Consider the following 20650-nt stretch of genomic DNA (forward strand, 5'->3'; position numbering starts at 1 on the left):
CTTTTAAAAAACTGAGATGCAACTTACACAAAATAAAGTGCTCAAATCTTAAATATACAGATGAAGTTTTTATATGTTGACTTACCCCTTTAACCAGTACCCTAATCAAGATACAGAACATTATAGACCTCCCTGGAGATTCCATTGTGGCCATACCCCAAGTACTCCCCCTGCCACCACCACCACACACAGCATACTCTGATCTTGATCACGACATCAGTTTTGTTACGTTTTGAACCTCATCAATAGGGTCATACAGCAAGTATTCTTTTGCATATGGCTTATTTCACTCAACAGTGAGTCTGTCAGATTCATGCATGTCGTGTGCGTCAGTAATTAGTTATTTTTCATTGCTGTGCATTAATTGGTAGATCAGGGAGTATGTTTAGCATTTGTAGAAACGGCAAAATTTTTTCAAATTGGTGATAATAGTAAAAGTTCCAGTTGCTCCACATCCTATCCCATCTTCTTTTGGTCTTTTTCATTTCAGCTACTGTGGTGGATGTGGAGTGGTTTTAACTTACATTTTTCTGATAACTAATTTTGGGATCTTTTTATATATTTATTGTTCTTTTGATACTTTCTTAGGAAGTGTTTAATTCTTATGCATTAATAATTGAGTGTTCTTTTTCTCATTTAATAGTAGGAGTTCTTTAGGAGGTTTGGATGTGAACCTGTTGATATATATGTATTGGAATATTTTCTCTGTTTTGGCTTACCTTTCAGTCTCTTAATTTTAATAAACAGAAGTTCTTAATTTTAACAAATGTCAATAGTTTTATGGTTTACTGCATGCATATATTTGACTTCGTATCTTGTAGAGGTTTGGTTGTTTCAGCTTTTACATTTAACTCTGTGACCAACCTTGAAATAATTTTGTATGTGGTATAAAATAAGGGTCTAGGTCCTATATTTTTTCAGATATTATTTATTATTTGAGAGAGAAAGTGAGTGATCATGAGCAAGAGGGAAGAGTAGAGGGAGAAGCAGGCTTCCCCCTGAGTAGGGAGCCCGATGGGGGGGCTCAGTCCCAGGACCCTGGAATCAAGACCTGAGCCAAAGGCAGATGCTTAACTGACTGAGCCACACAAGCACCTGGGTTTAGGTTCTCTATTTAAAAACAAAAATATGCATAAAACAGTTGACCCAACACCATTATGGAAATCCTCATGTCTCTCCCAAATTGTAGTTGAGATACATGCAAGAAACAAGGACAGATAACAGCATTTCCTTTGGAGGAAACTTATCTATAAACAAACAAAATAACAAACAACAAAAACCAAAGAGAGAGAGAAGAGAAAGAAGGCAGGGGGAGAAAAGAAAACCAAAAAGGGACACTCTGAAAAATGTCTGTTTGATACTAGGGCACATGTTAGTTTTGAATTAACAGATGAACTCTGAAAAGTATATATAAATGTTCTAAAATAAAAAGTTTATTTAAAAATGTATGCAGACTTTCAGTTTCAACTCTGACATGTAAGGAACTCAGAAACTGTCACTCAGATTCTTGCAACAAGAAAAATGCTGAAAAAAAAAATCATGATTTATCTTGGGCTTGTCAGAGAATTGAGGTGCAGAGCAAACCACCATGCAAAATCTGTAGAGAGGCAAATCCAGGTAATCCCAGATGAAATCAGCGTACCTGCAACAGAAGCTGAGTTGCAAACTGGTAAGAACACTTAAATGTCACTTTGAAGAATTGTGGAATGCAGAACATGAACTACTTTTCTGGGGTTTTATCTACAAGTTTTATCTCCATGCTTGCTAATTTTGTCTTCTCCCTGGCTTAGTCTGCTGCTAAAACTCTTCAATGTGATTAATTCCAGATACTATGTTTGCTGTTCTTTTTTTTTTTTTAAGTATTTTTATTTATTTTTGAGAGAGAGAGAGAAAGAGAATAAGCACCGGGGTGTGGGCAGGGGATGGGCAGAGAGAGAATCAGACTCCCCCCATAGGCAGGGAACCCAATGTGGGACTCAATCCCAGGACCCTGGGATCATGACCCGAGCCAAAGGCAGACGCTTAACTGACTGAGCCACCCAGGTACCCTGTTTTGCTCTTCTGTTGTCCTAAAATATCCATTCAATTTTTTATAGATTGCAAAGTTCTACAGAAATGATTAATTTTCCACCCATTTCCTCATTTTCCTCTCTTATGTTTAATATATTAATCATAGTTATTTTGCAGTCTTTTTCTTCAACTTCATTTCCTTAGTTATCTCTGGGTCTGAATCTGTTGACTGTTTTACGTCTTGAAGATCTGCCTTAGCTGTCTTCTTCCTCCTAGTTTTTTGTCCTCATAAGGCACAGTTCTGGGAGCTTCCAATATCTCTACTCAACTCCAGCTCTTCTCTGCTAGAACTCCCAGTGCTGCTTACTACACATGCAAAGCTTGAGTTGGCCAAAGATTAGAGGGAAATTTTTATGCAGATTTTTGGGGCTTAGTGCAGTTACCCTGATTCTCAAATCCCAACTGACTGTGTAACTCTGAACTTTGATCTTTGTTTTCTTTCACTCCGTGAAACTGTAGTCTCTAGTTGGGCTGTGTTTTCCTGAATTATTGTGAGGAAAATGCCTCAGTCAGAAAGCCAGTGAATGTGGGGCTCACCTTACCTTCCTTCCTTTGCTCACGGATCAGAGGTAACCCCGTGTGATAGCTCTTCATTGCCTGCAAATTGTTTTCTAAATTTAGAAGTTTTTTCCAGTTTTTATTATAGTCACAATGGGAGTTTAAACCTGTTCCCAGCTGTTCCTTAGTAGCCTGAACCAGTCATTAAATTTTGAACACTAATTTATAAGGAAAAAAATAATTTTTATATGTATTTACAATCACATAATAGATTTTAGCTATTTTTGAAATATTGTGTTTTATTTCCCAAACTTTTTTCCTCCTTTAAATAAAGACCATAAGTTATAATGAAATAGAGAACAAGGACCCAAATTTTTAATGATAGTGCAAAGTGTTTTCTCTGAAATACAAAACAATTAGGGTAAATGTCATTTTAAAATTAGGTCTCCTTATGAAAGATTAATTGTATGTGCTGAATACTTGGTCCTAAACCACTGAAGTTTTTCAGAAGATAAATGACTAAGCTAGTCAGGGGCCTACCAGGGAAGAAAAGATGATACATTCAAATTGGGTAATTTGAGGAGGGCACCTGGGTGGCTCAGTTGGCTGGGCGTCAGACTCTGGATTTCAGCTCAGGTCATGATCTCAGGGTTGTAAATTGAGCCCCACTGTCAGGCTCTGCACTCAGCCAGGGTAGGGGGGCAAGAGAGGGGGATGTCTGCTTGAGATTCTCTCTTCCTCCCCCTTTCTCCTCTCTTCCCCTCCACACTCTCCCCCCCACCCCTGGAATAAATAAATAAATCTTTCTTTAAAAATAAGGTAATTTGAGGAATGTTTAACAAAATGACCTGCTTTTTAAAAGTATGTGGATAAGTATAGGGAAACCACAAGAAATAGTGCTATACCTTGGGCCTAGTAAATCCTGGCCCAAATACTACCCTTAGGACAGAAGTGGAAAGGATAAAAAGGGCTGTTTAGAGAGGAATTCTTTTTTTTTTTTTTTTTTTTAAGATTTTATTTATTTACTTGACAGACTGAGATCACATGTAGGCAGAGAGAGAGGGGGAAGCAGGCTCCCTTCTGAGCAGAGGGCCCGACGTGGGGCTCAATCCCAGGACCCTGAGACCATGACCTGAGCCGAAGGCAGAGGCTCAACCCACTGAGCCACCCAGGTGCCCTAACTTTTTTTTTTTTTTTAACAGAGAGAGAGAGATCACAAGTAGGCAGAGAGGCAGGTAGAGAGGAGGAAGCAGGCTCCCCACTGAGCAGAGCCAGGTGCCCCATTTTGAGAGGAATTATTGACAGGTGCTAAGATCTAGTCAAGGGACTCCATCAATTCCTGTCATCCCACAGGAAGGAGGTCAGGGAGAAAACATATTCAGACTTCATTTTCCTCCCTTCCTCTAACCTCCCGCTGGGGCTTACCCAATTGACTAGGATGTCCTACAAACAAGGGATCTTGTTGACATAATCCATACAAGTCCAGTTTTCCCAGAATACAGATTGCGGTGAACACAGTGTTTCTAGTTGAGGAATAAAACTGTCTAGCACACCAATGATAGGGTTTCTTTTTCCCTATTAATAATCTCAGCCTAGACTTATTTTTTCTCAAATGAGATAATAAATCATGACACACACAATGCATACATGCACACAACACAGCAAACCATATCAAAGTGACAATGAATAAGTTTCCAAAAAATGGACAGGGTCTTTGTTTTTGTTATCTGTTGAATTCTCAAGTCTTGAACAAAGTGTGATACATAGTAAGATAATGAGTATTTGTGTGACTGAATCTTTGATTGGAATGTAAGGACAGAATAGCAAGTTGGAGTGTCCTTTGGAGAGATACCCTCAAATTTATCATATAGACCAATCCTTATTTTTCTATCCAATAGGCTGATCCTACTGTTACAGAATTTCTGTCTCATTATATAATGAAATTTTATTGAAATATGGCAATTTAAAATTTGAGCTGCTGCTAAGAACTTTTGAATACTTTTTAAAGTTTAAGAGGTAATGTCTTAACTGACTGGTTATTTATTCAGAGTAACGAAATAGGAATTACTTTATACTAAAAAATTATGTCCTTAAATTATTTTAATGGACTGGATCATTTGATTATTTATAAGGTAAATTACTACATGTTTTCATTACATCTAAGCTTTTATTACCAAACTACAAAAATTAGCAGGCTGTTGACTACAAATTTAATTTATTTCATTCTGTAATAAAATGATATGAAAATTCACCCACATGAGACATGCTTATTTTATTTTAATTGGGCATAAAACATGTTTAAACTAGGAAGACAAATGCCTTTATAGGTCATTAAAGAGCAATGAATTTTCAGGGCTTCATTCAAATTTAATAAGTTAGTTAAAGGATTTTTTAAGAAAAAAAATGGCAAAATATAGCCTATATTGTGAAAATATATTTTCCTAAGGATGCTATCAGTGGAAGGGAGGTTAAAGCAATTCTGTCTTTCCTTTTATTATCTGTGTGATACAGTTAACATTTCACCGGTGGTTTCATAAGTTGGTTTTTTCTAGTAAATGATATTAAATGAGAGATTTCTTACAGCATTTGTGAGAAATTAACTTTTGATTGTATTAGGGTACTGAGATTTTCCATGGTTTATTCCCACAGGATTACCAAGTCTACTTTGACTCCTATGGGGTTATATTACCTACTCTGTTAGGTTATATTATGTACTATAACAGTTGTGAAAGGCTTGGCCTACAAGAAACCCCATAACCATTACCAGTCACTCCCCATTTTTTCCTCCTCACATGCAGCCATTACTAATATATTTTTGACTCTATGGATATGCCTATTTTGGACATTTTATATAAACAGAATCATACAAAATGTGTCCTTTTGTGAGTGGCTTATTTTGCTTAGAATGATGTTTTTAAGGTTCTTCCACATTGTACTTCATTCCTACTATGGCTGAAACATCCCACTGCATGCATACATCACATTTGTTTATCCATTCATTAACTGGTGGTCATTTAGGTTGTTTCTGCTTCTTGACTATTATGAATAATGCTGCTATGAACATTTGTGACCATGTATTTTCAGGTCTCTTGGGTCTACTGTGAGAAGTGGAATTGCTGGGTAAAATGGTAACTTTAGGTTTAATTTTTTTAAAAGATGACAGACTGTTTCCAAAGCATCTTGCCCCATTTTATACTGCCACCAGCAATGCATGAAGATTCCAGAATTTCCACATTATTGCTAACAGTTGTTACTGCCCATCCTTTTGAATATAAGCAATCATAGTGAGTGTGAAATGATATCTCACTGTGGTTTTGATTTGCATAACGCCAGTAAACTAGTGATGTTGATTTTATTTGCATGTGCTTATTGGCCATAATTATATTGTCGTCAGAGAAATGTCTCTTCAAATCTTATGACCATGATATAATTGGGTCATTTCTCTTTTGTTGTTGACTTGTAAGGGTTCTTTTATATTTTGGATACTAGCCCCTTATCAGATATATGATTTACAGATATTCCCACTGATTGGGAGGAATGAGGATGGAAGAAGGAAGAACATTACTAACATTGGGGTAAGTCAAGAAGAGGAATGGTGAGGGGCGCCTGAGTGGCTCAGTGGGTTAAAGCCTCTGCTTTCGGCTCAGGTCATGATCTCAGGGTCCTGGGATTGAGCCCTGCATCAGGCTCCTCTGCTCGGCAGGGAGCCTGCTTCCCTTCCTCTCTCTCTGCCTGCCTCTGCCTACTTGTGATCTCTGTCAAATAAATAAAATCCTAAAAACAACAACAAAAAAAAGATGAATGGTGAGACAGTAGTGATGGAAATACAGAGAAAATAGGGAAAATTTAAAGAGTTGTTTTCTATATTTGATAATAACAGAACAGATGGAATTGGGCTTTGCTCTGAGACAGAGTAAGCTGTAATCCTCGCTTCTCCTTTTGCTAGCGGGATAACCAAATATTGGTGTTTTTTAAAACATAACTGTACAATTTTTATTAAAAAATGGTCCAGGGGGAGCTGGGAATCTCAGTCAATTAAGTGACTGACTCTTGGTTTTGGCTCAGGCATGACCTCAGGGTCATAAGATGGAGCCCAGAGTCCAACTCTGAGTTTAGTGAGGAGTCTGCTTCCCTGCTTCCTCTCCCTCCTCGTCTGCCCCTCCTCTCACTCGTTGTCATGCATGCTCACTCTCTCTCAAATAAATAAATCTTAACAAAATTTTTTAAATGGTCCATAAATACAATTTTTTGTTGGGTTCGGCAAGCAAACCCTGAGACAGCAAATGAAAAAATTACTCCAGGGGCGCCTGGGTGGCTTAGTTGGTTAAGTGGCTGCCTTTGGCTCAGGTCCTGATACCAGACTCCTGGGATCCAGTCCCTGCATCAGGCTCTGCTCAGCAGGGAACCTGCTTTCCCTCTCCCTTTGCCCCTCCTCCCTGCTTATTATCTCTCTCTTTCAAATAAATAAATAAAATATAAAAAAAAAAAAAAAAAAAGAAAGAAAGAAAGAAAAGATTGGACACCTTAGTAGAATAAAGGAAAGGGCCTGGCACCCAGACAGATGTTTTAGTGGCAAAAGGCCTGAAGCCAAACTCTGTCTCCACCTTTACTGTGAGTTTAATCAATGCACCACGTGCAAGGCAAGGAGTTAATGAAGTACGCGCCCACTACAGGTACCTGTATTTTAAATATTTACTCGCTAGATGAGAACCTGGAGCCGCAGTAGGAATCTGGCTGCTTTCAGCCAAGAAACTTGATTGTTTATTTATTTATTTATTTATTTTCAGCCAAGAAACTTTAAAGGAGGTCTAGGGTTCTGGGCGTTCCTCTTTTGGTTTTCAGTTAGTCTCATCCAGGGAGACATATGCAAGTCAGATTTTACCTCTCCAGGTACTGTGATTGCTCACAATTTTTCAATCCAGATTTGTTCAAATGCTAAGGGGAGACATTTGGACATTTTAGAAGAAAACTTCTCTGTAAAACCTATGAGCAAATTCTAATGAAAGTTAAGTTTCTGGGAATTTTGAAGAAAAAACTGTGTCTTGTACCTGTGTTCCTCTCCAACTGACTGTATAATCTTGGACAGATTTATTAAGCATCTTCAGAAATCCATTCTCCCATCTGTGAGACTGGGATAATAGTTCTCCTATATGGAGTAAGAGGAAAAAAAAAAAGTAGTGGTTAATAGCATGTTTTTGAACTTCAAACTACCTGCATTCACGTCATGACAGCTATGATGTGTGTAACTTTGGGAAATTATATAACTTACTGTGCTTCAGTATCATCTGGGAAGACAAAGATAATATTTAACATCAAAATGATGTTATGAAAATTGAGCTAATACAAATTAAACTCAACATGGTATCTGATAAATATAATCTCCCAATAAATATTAGCTATTATTGTAAATGTTACATAAGATAATTTATGTGGAGTACTGATTTTAGAGCCTGGATAGAAAGGGTAATTAATGCATGTTTGGTGCTATCATTATAATAAGCATTATTACTTGATATCAGAGAAGGAAAAAAGTGTAAAGTGGAGAATGAACATGGTTTTCTTGTTTGGTAAGGATGATGCTACCATTTATTATACAAGGAAAGTGGCAGACCAGATAGAAAATAAAGATAATATTGGAGCATATTAAAACAGAGGTGCTTGAGAACATGGTAGAAATGTCCAGCAGATAACTGATCATATTCATTTGGACATTGGTTAAAGGAAGGACTTGAAAACTACTTCAGATGTTTCCAAACTGAGAAACTGTTATTCTAGGCTTTAGTTGGAGAGGGGCTGACACACTATAGATCCCTGGTTCACATGGAGGAAGAAGAGAATAGGAGGAGAGAAGCACAAGCTAAACCGATCACAAAACTGATTTGAGAAAATTGGAAGAAAGGCGTTGCATCTGTAAAGGAAGAACTTCAGTCACCCATTTGGATTTATAAACTCAGGAGAGTGTGTCTAAGGAGATGAAGTGTAGGGTTTATGGGTCATGAATTCTAAAGTAATTATCGCCTTCTATAACTTTTCTAGCTTTTTGTGTGGGGAAGAGAAATATACTTAGAGTAATCTTATCAGTCAAGGTCCTGGTAAGAAACACAGGTACACTCAAGTCTGGTCATGAAGGAGAGCTTTTCGTCAAAGGACTTTACAATGGTGAAAGCATGGTTTAGAAAGAGCATCATGGCATAAAGCACCATGCCTGTGCAACTAACCACAACTAACCAGGGAGGAAAGTTGTATAGACAAGCTGGCCTCAGCAGATCACGGACAGCCAGGTACTGAAGATAAAAGAATGCCTGTCTTGACATTACTCTCCCCATGCTTTCCAATCTCCTGGCATTGTCCTATTGGCTGAAGCCAAAACCTGTGAGCCAGGGATCACTGATACCTCCTGGGCTTAGCATCCTGAGGCCCAATGCAGGGCAGGCAAGATGGCAAAGACTCAGCAGGGATATGGGCAGGTAGTCAGCATAGCCATGGAAGGAAACAAAAAGGAACTTCTGAAAACATAACTCTCTCAGGAGTAAATTAGTTAAATGTGTTAAAATAGCATATAGTTGGTTTTTTTTTTAAAGATTTTATTTATTTATTTGACACAGAGAGAGATCACAAGCAGGCAGAGAAGCAGGCAGAGAGAGGGGGGGAAGCAGGCTCCCGCTGAGCAGAGAGCCCAATGAGGGTCTCAATCCCAGGACCCCAGGATCATGACCTGAGCCGAAGGCAGAGGCTTTAACCCACTGAGCCACCCAGGTGCCCCATAATATCATATAGTGGTTTAAGTGAGGTTTCAATTTGGGCTCAATTTACTCTATCAGACATCACTGATGTGTCCCAAAACTTTTTAAGTAAGTCCATGGAAAGGTTTAATCAGAAATATGAAAATTACTTTAGAAAGAAAATCAATCTTATACATGATTACATAATAAGCCAACAGGCTTTAAAATGATGCTGCACGATAGCTGGCTTGCCATGACTGTCCAAGCCTCGTGGGGATCAACATGAAAGTTCTGAAGTGGAATGAGAGGTGGAGGCAAAGCAGGGTTTCTCAATTGATTTTAATAATCTTTGAAATTAGAAATAGATGTTCTCTGACAAATAGCTTAACCGTCTCAATTTTCAGCTGAAGTCTTATTACACTGTAGCTTTTCAAACATGTCCTGGTATTAAAGAAAAGTCGATTTTGTATATAAAACCTCCTCCCCTTTTAATTGTACATTATCCATAACCCATTTTCTAATTTAAAAAATCACATTCTGTAATGATAATGGATACTGAAAAATAATAAGAATAACAAGTAAGGTTTTTTACATTTCAAGTGAATTTAGAAACTTTTTTTCCTCGGTCTCTTAACATTTGTTCTATCATTTGTTCTATCAATATAGCATCAAAATGCTGTTCTTTCCTCACCAATGTGATAACTGATAGTGTATGGTTTGTTGTCCACTCCTGGTTATCACTGGGGACAAAACAGCAGGAGGCCTTCAACACAACCATCTAAATTTCTAACTTAGTCTTTCCTGCCTCTATTACTAGCAGTAGCTTTACCTCTTTGTGATAATCAGGTCCCTTACCCCTCCCACTATAGTAACTCTTTGCCTGCTTGTCTTTGGGTATTAGGAATCCAAAATATCCAGGTGGCAACCACAACTGCAGGTTTAGTAGCCAAGCCTTGCTGTGTCTCCTGACAGAAGCACTCCCTGCCCTACTCTTCCCTAAACCAGTATTTCAAATCCTACAAAGCCTAAAGTTGGGGCAAAGTTAAGCACATATTCCTCAAGTGGGTCAGTAGGAGTGATGATCAGAGAGTTACCTGTGCTCTCTTGCCTGGGACTCAGCCTCATGCATTTCTAGTTTTTGAGAAAATATCACCATACAATGGCTTTTGGTTTAACATATATACTACATCTTCAAGAATGATATCCCAACCCCCAACCACTCAGGGTAGCATCCAAAGGCTGAAGCATCAGCTGGGTATTTAAGAGGCCATTCCACAATTTTACTACCCTGGCAGCTTTTGGGTGATAAGTTTAGTAGAACCAGTGGGGTCCATGGACATATGCTGTCTATTGTACCTCCTATGCCACAGAATGGGTCATCAGTATCAGTCACAACTCAACTCTGTGTCCAATAGTCTTGAGGAATCTCAGTATTCTTCTTCCCTGGATGTAGAGTTACATGGATACATGTCATGGATCCCTCTGGGGACAGAGTAGGAACAGTAGGAATACCTACTATACCTGCCATATTGTTACAGGATCTTTCCATAACAGCACTCAACCTCCCTTTCAACTGGGAAAGAGAAATGGGTTAGGTCTAGAAACTAGGCAATGGATCCATGATTTTTCCATTGTAGCAGGCTTCTACTTGTCTACTCTTGATATTTCTGAGTCATATAAAATGAGAAATGATTTTGTTGGTTACTCCTCAATCTCGCTTCTAGAACAAGCCTGATATAGAGATCTTACTTCTAATTGTTAACATGTGTATTTCTTTGCCGGAGGAATTTTTCTAGCTGTTCCTCTTTGCCCATGCCACTGGAATGGCACTTAACGAATGCCTGCCTTCTAGTCTCCCATAACACCCTTCAAACAATGACTACTGGAATTTGTAGATAAATACTACTACTACTTCAGTGAATGAGTTTGAGATATGAAGCCATCACTGTGTGTGAGACCAAGCTTCAGCTGACCACAATAAAAAATCTCTTAATCGACTTTCTTTCCTTCTTTCTCTCATTTTTCCACGACCCTACAAATCACCTTCCAATAAACTACTCGAACTCAAATCCTTGTTTTAAGGTCGACTTGGGGTAGGAAGAAGCAAAATTAAGACAGTACCAAAAGTAAAACCTTGGGACACAATAATGGAATTGAATCACACATCAGGTAAATGTCAGCAGGATCCCACTGCCAGTAGCAAATAGGATGTGATTGTCCCCGGGATACTGTAGCAACAGTAAAACCTTCACCTGAACGGGGGTGACATACAAGTGGAAAGTGACGCATAGGCTTATGTAGTATCACTAGCACTTGAGAGAAATGGGATATGAGATGAGGATTGTGGGGTTGGTTGGTTGGTGATAATTGCCATTAAGGTATGGAAAGAAGAGTATAATGGCCTATGTCATCCAATTCTTAAATCAGCACATATTGAAGAAGCCCAAAAGTCCTTAGGAGATCTGTACCTCCTGTAGATTCCCTGTGTGCTGTCTCTTTCCATCTTGACACAGGAAGTGCTTTAAAAACTGCCAATGGGGGCGCCTGGGTGGCTCAGTTGGTTGGGCCACTGCCTTCGGCTCGGGTCATGATCCCAGGGTCCTGGGATCAAGTCCCACATCGGGCTCCTTGCTCGGCGGGGAGCCTGCTTCTCTCTCTGCCTGCTTGTGCTCTCTCTCTCTCTCTGACAAATATATAAATAAATAAAATCTTTAAAAAAAAAAAAAAACTGCCAATGGATAATCACACTAAAACATAAAAGTTAGGGGGATAATATGCATGAGCCAGAGTAATTTGAAAGAAAAGAACACATGTCAATAAATATGGCTAGGCTAACAGTCTTAATTCTTTATCCTTTACTATAAAGATATCAATCAATCAGTTTCTTTTCAAAAATAAACTCAACTCTATACATGAAAATCTCTACAGTTCCCCTTTTCACTTGTCTTCTAGGTTACTGAGAGCCTAAAAAAAATGTTCAGTTTCCTTTGATTGGTAGGTAACACTTTGTAGCTAAAAACTGTTTGAGTTTAAACTATGTTCCCCCTAAGAAATATTTCCAGTCACAGTGAGAATATAATTCTTGTAGAGCGACTTATAATTTGACCTCAGAGCCTCTTTACCACAAAAATCATACGCTCTTGTTAATTTCAGTATGGTGAAAACTGATGGCCTGACAATTTGCACTGGGTAACTGAAGATTAGGCCTCTTTTTAAATTTTATAACAGCATTTTAATCAGTTAAAGTAATACTGGAATCACTTATATTCATAGAAATCACAGTTAGTTTTTTTAAAGTTTTAACATATGTTCTAAAAAAGAACATGTCTCCTTAAGATAACATCAATTTATCACAGTAGCCAAGTGTTTATTAAGCACATTCTTTTAATTTTTAAAATCTTGTGTCAATCTATGGTTTAAATAGAATGAAAATGCTCTATTGACTCGTTCATGAATATACCAGACGTTTCTGATCACCTCCCATACACAAGGAATGATGATTAGTGCTAGGAGCTTATACTGAAGCATGAAAACAGAGATAGCTAAAATATACTCAAGGCTCTGGGAAGGGAGATACTCAAGCTGCCCAGAGGAGCCAGGAAATAACTGTTAAGAAGATAAAACTTGAACCAGAACTAAGAGGGTTAACAAAAATTAGTCTGTGGATTTTTAGTAGTTCAACTGCGAATTAGTTGAGGCTAGTGGCATGGGGGACAGGGAAATAAGCCTGGGGGAGGGGGGGAGGACACTGAATATTACGACAAGATCCTGGAGGATGGCACACTGTGGCAGATGGCTAGGCTACAGTAGAGTCTTCGTTATTCTCTTGTTCTTGCTGATGTGCCCTGGCCAGTCCTTCCTGCCACTGCAGGAGTCTGGGCATTAGCCTTCCACCAGCTTCTAGGGATCGGGTGAAGAGTTTTCCTTTTCCTTGTATTTGGATATTGAAACATGGGTGCAACGGCTTCTGTAAATTCCTGACTTTGATCCCAATGATGTTCCTGTAATAACTGGTCTGAGAAATCCTTCCTACCATTCTATTTTGTAGGGTAGTCCCCTTTGTGGATAAGACCAGGCTTCTTTTCTACTATGGTTTGCCAATATATTTTTTTCCTCAAATGAAACAATGGTTGTGTGAGTAACTCTAGGTCATGAAATTACAAACATATGCACAGTAGGGAGAACAGTTAACCACAGCAGTTACCAGTCAAATCCTTACTAGGAAGCAACTGCCACTATCAAGGAAAAGAAAGACCATGTTGAGCTACTTAGGGTGGAAGGTAGTATTTAGCAGGGCCCAAGGCAATCAAAGAGAATGCTCACTACTCTGTAGAAGGGAAAGAGGACTTTTACTTTTTCCTGCTCTTGCAAGCAAAGCAAAAACAAAAACAGAAAAGGAAAGAAAGGCCAGAGAATGGAATAAAAGTGGCAATGAGAGAGTGTTAGGCTGAAGGCTGAATTCTGTGTGGAGTAAAATGATGGTAATACCTTAGTGGTATGGATGATTTTAGAAATATTCAAAACAAGCATGTCCAATTGATGTTTGTTATTTGCTGAGTGCAGTGTAATTGTTGAGCAAAATGTCTGCTCCTTGCAAATCTTGGATTATTGGTTTAGTTGGAGAGGGAGAAAAAAGGGCAATGCTTGGTGCTATGTGTACATGAAGGGATGTTCACAAAACAAAAGATGAGAGAAACAGCCAACTCTGTTCTTTGCCCAGGATTTTGCCCAGGTTATATGACATTGGTTTGAATTGATATATCTGTCTCAAGGAACTGGGAGACACTAACTGACATAAAGCTTATACAGATTATATAATGAAATTTACTTTGAAACTGAATTTTCCGTGATCCTCAAGTCAAAGAATATTTCATGGTAATGCTCACAGAATACTAACCTCTAATATCTTCTTTAATATTGGGTTAAGTTCACTTGGATTTTAAACAATAAATGTTAATTTTGTATTGTGTTCCTTAGGTTGCTCTTAATAATGAATTTTGGTTGTGACCACAGGTTAGTGCATATTCAGGGTATCTGAACACAGATTAGAGCTAGTGTTAGATTTAACAACATTTATTATGTACCTTCAGGCACTAATGAACTTTTTTTCTTACATAATTTCATGTAACTTTGAAGATCTTTCTGTTGTTTGTAGAGAAAAATCATACTGTAGTAAAAATATTATAGTAAGAGAGTAGTAAATATTTCATTATCATTGATATGCTGGTATTTATTTCACCCCATAAATTTGATATGTAAAATATCCCATTCTTTATCTTTGACTGGAAATGCTCCTGGGTCCTACTATTAAGTACGCAAATCAAGGGAAGTTTTAAAAAATTTTGAATCTGGGTACAATCATAGAAATTGAGGTCCTGTCCTTTAGATATCTATTATGTGTAAAAGAAATTATTCTGAATTTATTATCTTTACCCCCCTTTCTCCTATTTGTTACTTTACATTTTTTTACAAATACAGTATATATATAATGTTACATTCACTACGCACTGCATTATAAAGTATATATATAATATTGATTATGTTTACCTTTATTAATCTGTGTTCAGTTCATTTAAGAAATTCCTTGCTTAAATATGTTCCTCAATATAACTGATTCCAATTATCAAAGCAGTCTATTTCTTTATTTTAATATTTTTATTAAGATATGATTGATATGTTAGTTTCCAAGGTACAACATAATGATTTCATATTTGTATATATTGCACAACGATCACCACAATAAAGCAGTTTATTGATAAATCAATTTAAGAGTTGCATTTATTTAAATTTTAAAGGCCCATTTTGAGATAACATAAAAGGGCCTTGGAAATATTCTTTCTAAATTTAGTTCATTTATGTTTCTTATTCTGAGAATTTAGCTTTATACCCAAGGTTTTTTACATCTTTGTTATAAACCTGAGAGTATTTTCTGATGAACTGCTTTGCCTGTTTGAGAAGTTCTTATATATTTCAAGGAACATTCAGAAATTAGGGGACTAAATGGTATTGAAAAATTGCTTTATTCTTATGATCAACATAAAAGTAGGTCCTAAATATGTTATGTGTATTAGACAAAATGTTCCTTTCAGTTTTAATCTCTTTTGAGGTCCTTATTAAATATATAGATTAACTACATTGATTTTGATTTAACTTAGAATTATTATTTAATGAAATTTTGATTAAAATTGCTTTTAATAATGAAAGATTAGGTTTTTTTTTCTCCTGCTTTTCGTGCATAATTATAAATGTGTTTTCACCATTTACTTAGCTCACTGTGATATTTAATTCATTTATATATGGTTTTCTGTATTTACCAATTGAATATAATTAGAAAGAAACCATTAAAACTTCCATCCATAATAATAATCAATGGAAACAAAAAGTTAAAATAAAGCTATTAACACATTTTAAAGCTGAATATTCAGGTTACAGTTTTTAACATAAAGATCCTGCTTTGAAATGTGTAACTAAACTGACTGGTAAAATGCAATATAATTTTCACAGCTCAATAAAACAAAACAAAATAATCAACAAAAGTCTCTTCAAATTAGAAAACAAAATGTAGAGTCAAGGAAAAAAAAGTTTCTGAAAACTTTACTAAGACTTTGAAACTTAACTCATCAGATAGGGCTTAAAAATAAAGAATTTTTGTATGTGAAGTAGAAATTTTTCCTGTAAATGGAGGGAACATCTGGGCAGACTCAGATGAAAACAGAATGCCACAATCAGCTTATAATACAAGCCAATTCAAATGGAAAGAGATGATTCTCAAAAAAGAAAAACCATTTTGAGAATAAAGGAACATACTCAAAACCTACAATTTATTCTTAATGATGCTTCATTTTTCATTTGCTTTACAGCAGCTTCTACCCAAAGGGCAAAGATTGACAGACTATTCCTTAGTCCCTTAATTTTAGCTGTCCCCTTAACTATGACTCTGGGGCTGGAATGCACAAACAGGACAATAAATCAAAAGGAACAAAGAACTTTTAAAGCTATATGGCAGAGGGGAGAAGGAAAGTATGCAGAGAAATTCCCTTTATATGTATCCTTAATAATTGATCAAAAAAAAATACTGAGTTTGCTGAGTTCGGTTATATATTTTTTCAAGACAGATATATTTGTTTATGGTTTCCCTGTCTAACTTAAAGCTACACAGAGTGCTGTTTCCCATTTCTTCCTTGATGTTATACTCTAGTCAATGTATTTAAAATTAGAATAAATTGGGTTTGGTTTTAGAAATATTCATACTTGCCCCATCCTTAACACTTTCAAAACACACAATATATATCTTTGTTGGTTTGAAGCAAACCTCCATTTAAATGTCATCTTATCAAAAGTAGCACACAATTGCATTAGTCAATAATATTCTGAATTAAGATCTCTCTTTAGATAAATCTAGCACTTCTGAAACAAACTTAATTTGCCAACTCCAACACATGAATATTAGTAATTTTTAGCATCTTTGTTATAGAGCAGATCTCATTAGATTTTCTTTCTTGATTTAAATGTTTTATAATTTAATAGTTGAACTGTTTTATATGCACTTAAGTATTGCAGATAATTTTCTTTATGTAAGTAATAAGACATCTTTGACCTAGCAACTAAAAGCATACATATCAAGGTCAACATTTGTCCTATGAGATGTCATTACTATTTTACTTCTGTCACTGTAGGATGGTTAAAAGCACAGTTAGGTCAGAAGGAAAGTTCAAGAATGGAGGGGGCTGGTTAGAGGTGCCTTGGACAAATTGATTTTGTTATTTCTGGTCTCAAGGACTTCAGTGATACTATTATATTGGGATTTGGGAGATGATCACTGGGCAGCACAGGGGAGTTGGTTAAGCTTTCCAGCTACTAACTCCAAGGAACAGTATTGAGAAAGAAAAACAACTCTGGTAATGACGTATACATGCTTCAGTTCCGTTGAGCTTCCTAAGGAAACTAAATATGAGCCTGGATGATGGCATTGCCTGTTCTCATACTTACTACATGTAGATGGTTGGGGAAAGTTTGTAAAATACAGAAGGGATGGAGAAAGTTTGTGCTAATGCAGCAGTTTCCTTTGTAGTATGTCACTTCTAAATTTCTGTTCTTCCTTCTTAAATCTAGAAGTTAACTTGCAATATTTCTACCTTATATGTGGCATTAATATTGCAGTAGCGGTCTATAAATAATAATAATAACTAGTACAGAAAAGTAGCAAAGAATCTTTATGATTAGCATCTGTTTTTTATGTCACCAAGGCGGGGGGGAACATTTTAGCTTATAAATTCACTTTTTCAGCAGTCTTTATTTTTTTCCTTTTCTAAACACTTTGGATCCATTACACCAAATCTCTAAGCATTTAACAAATTTTATTTTGTAATCAGATTCCCCATCTTCATTCAACAATGCCCATTCTGTTACCAGATGTGCTACATCTAAAGAGAATTGCTCTGCCTCTCCTATTTAGAGGGGAAAAAGATTTGCTTATCTTTAACATTGTTGAAGCAATCTCACAGAAAATACCCAGTGATGACGGGCATGGCAGTATTCAGGTGAAGCAAAAGTGTTTTGTTTTCCTGGTTTATTTGGGAATTGGTCATGATTCTGAAGAATTCAACTCGCTCTTGTCTGAGGAGAAACACCCTTTGTGTTTTTGTGCCTTTCACATGTTGAAGAGTAAATCCAAGCTTTGGAAAGAAGTATTAACTCCATTAAAATCATTAAAATGCAAGTGCGATGATACCCCAGGGAGAGAGAGGAGACAGAATACCCTAACATCTCTTCCTTCCAGGCTTAGATCTCTACTGCTGCTGACCCCCACTGTCTCGGCCCCCCCAAAAGCTGCAGTGCTTGGTACCTAGGTAAGGGGCTCTGTAAAGATCAACAGCAGGACACAGAGGCAGAGAAGGACTGACAGTCCGTACAGATGTATTAAATAGCAGATTAAACAAATTTAAAAGATAATGATTGATTGAGAGACAGGTGTGAAGAAATCATCCAGCAGCAGAAAGAGACAGGATTTGGAAAATAAGGAATATGAGTTAATTGACATGTAGAATGGAATAGACAAGTGTTTTATATTTCTAATGGGTGTTCTAGAGAAAAGAACACAAATAATGGAGGTAGGTACTATTAAAGGAGATGATAATAAAAGTAGTTGTTTTCCAATAATAATAGAAAACACAGGGGTGCCTGGGTGGCTCAGTTGGTTAAGTGTCCTACCCTTGGTTTCAGCTTGGGTCATATCTCCAGGTCCTAGGATTGAGCCCTCGCATTGGGCTTCCTGCTCAGGGGGGAGTCTGCTTCTCCCTCTCCCTCTGCTCTTCCTCCTCTATGCACACTTGTTCTCTCTCAAATAAATAAATCTTTAAGAAATAATAATAATAATAGAAAACATATATAGCATTTTCTATGTGCTGGGTATTGACATCAACTAATTTAATCATTGTAACAATCTTAGGAGTAGGTATAACATGAATCCATAGATAAAAGAAACACAGTAATTAGTGAGCAGTATAAACAAAAAATAAACTGACATTCACCTCTTAGTCAAACTGCAGAATACCAAATAAAAAGAGAAGAAGAAAGAGCCACAATAAAAGACAGTATCAACAATTAGACTGATAACAGAAATTTTAAGAACACTGGAATGAGTCCAATGTATAGAAAGAAAAATAGGGTACCTGGGTGGCTCAGTTGGTTGAAAGACTGCCTTCAGCTCAGGTCATGATCCTGGAGTCCCAGCATCAGTCCACATCAGGCTCCCTGCTCAGCAGGGGGTCTGCTTCTTCCTCTGACCTTCCCCCTCTCATGCTCTCTCTTTCTCACACAAATAAATAAATAAAATACTTTAAAAAAAAGAAAAATAGCTATGAATGTAGAATTAGGTATCAAGCAAAACTATTTTCAGGTATGAGGGAATCACAGCAATACCCTAAGATAAAAACAATGTTTATATTCAAGACTTTCATTAAAAGAGCTTCAAAATGAATGTAATTCAGGGGGAAGAAAACTAATGGCAAAAAGAGGGTCAAGAGGCAAGGCAGAATGGAGAGCAAATTGATAAACATTAAATTTTAGCAAATAATTGTCTTAATAAAGTAACAGAAATAATTTCTTATTTAGGATATACAAGAGGATAAAATTAAAATACAACAATAACATGTAACTTGGAAAGAGGGTGAAAATGGCTCATATATTTTTGAAATGAGAGTGGAAAGTGATTTATATTTTGTTCATCAATTGAGAATTTCCAAGAAAATTATCAAAAAGATCAAAATATAATATAAATCACTCCCAAGACAGTTAAAGGGAAAAGATGAACCAAGAGTTAAATAAATATAATATCTCAGTCAAGAAATGCTTGAGTGGCTCAGGTAGTTAAGCATCTCCCTTCCACTCAGGTCATGATCCCAGGGTCCTGGGATCAGTCCAACATCAGGCTCCCTGCTCAGTGGGGAGTCTGCTCCTCCCTCTGCCTGCTGTTCCCCCTGCTTGTGCTCTCTATCTGACAAATAATTGAATAAAATCTTTAAAAAAAAATACCTCAGTCAATCCATAATAAAGGAAGGGAGGAAATAGTAAAAATGTGACAACTAGCAAAAACAAAACGATAGAAAGGTCAAAGTATTTATAATCACAATATTCAATTTTTTCCTGTTGAAAGACAGAATGACTAATTGTATTTTTTAAAAGAAATCCAGCTATACTTTGAATTCAAGAGGTATGCTTGAAACCTAAGGAGAAAGAAAGGTTGAAAATACAAGAGAAAAAGATTAATCGGGAAGATTTTTTTTCCCGGAAAATTCTTAAAAAAAAAAAAAAAAGATGGAATAGCTATTAATAACCTTTAAGTAACCTTTAATAAGCATTAAGCAAAAAGCATTTTTAGGAATAAAGAGGTTGGAACACTTACTGATTTACTGATAGCTGTATGTCAACTACTGTTATGGGCTTCTAAGTATTCACTTATTTAAACCTCATGTCATTCCTTAGGTAGGTATTCTATCTATCTCCATTTTTCAGGCAAGGAAAGGAAAGGATAGAGGTTAAGTAATTTGCTCAAGGTCACCCAGCTGATAAAGAATAAGGTTAGGACTCAAATCCAGAGGGCAATATGTCCCTAGAGTCCATGCACTTAACATATTTTTTTTAAAAAGATCGGTACTGGTCCTCTTCTGAAACAAATCACTACCTATTCAAAACTGACCTCTTTAGTTTCTACTGAAAATTAGCCATTGCATTTCATTTGGTTCATGAGTCTTTGGGACAGCTGCTTCATCTCTGTCTGCCCCATACTATGTATATAATGAACAGAGCATTTGAATTCTATCTGTAAGGTAAATGTTCATTAATTCATTTTAAAGTACCAT

At 36.7% G+C, this 20650-nt stretch overlaps 1 long non-coding RNA gene across 1 annotated transcript; it reads right to left on the minus strand.

The window, feature by feature from the left end:
• Positions 1–1096: 1096 nt before the first annotated feature.
• Positions 1097–18993, minus strand: LOC125080855 (uncharacterized). Its single transcript, XR_007121517.1, has 3 exons — positions 18962–18993; positions 7617–7714; positions 1097–1524 (listed from the first exon to the last, which is right to left on the minus strand). It is a non-coding gene; the product is annotated as an uncharacterized LOC125080855 (long non-coding RNA).
• Positions 18994–20650: the final 1657 nt, after the last annotated feature.

Source organism: Lutra lutra, chromosome 11 (genome assembly GCF_902655055.1).
Source record: "Lutra lutra chromosome 11, mLutLut1.2, whole genome shotgun sequence".
Taxonomy (NCBI): domain Eukaryota; kingdom Metazoa; phylum Chordata; class Mammalia; order Carnivora; family Mustelidae; genus Lutra; species Lutra lutra.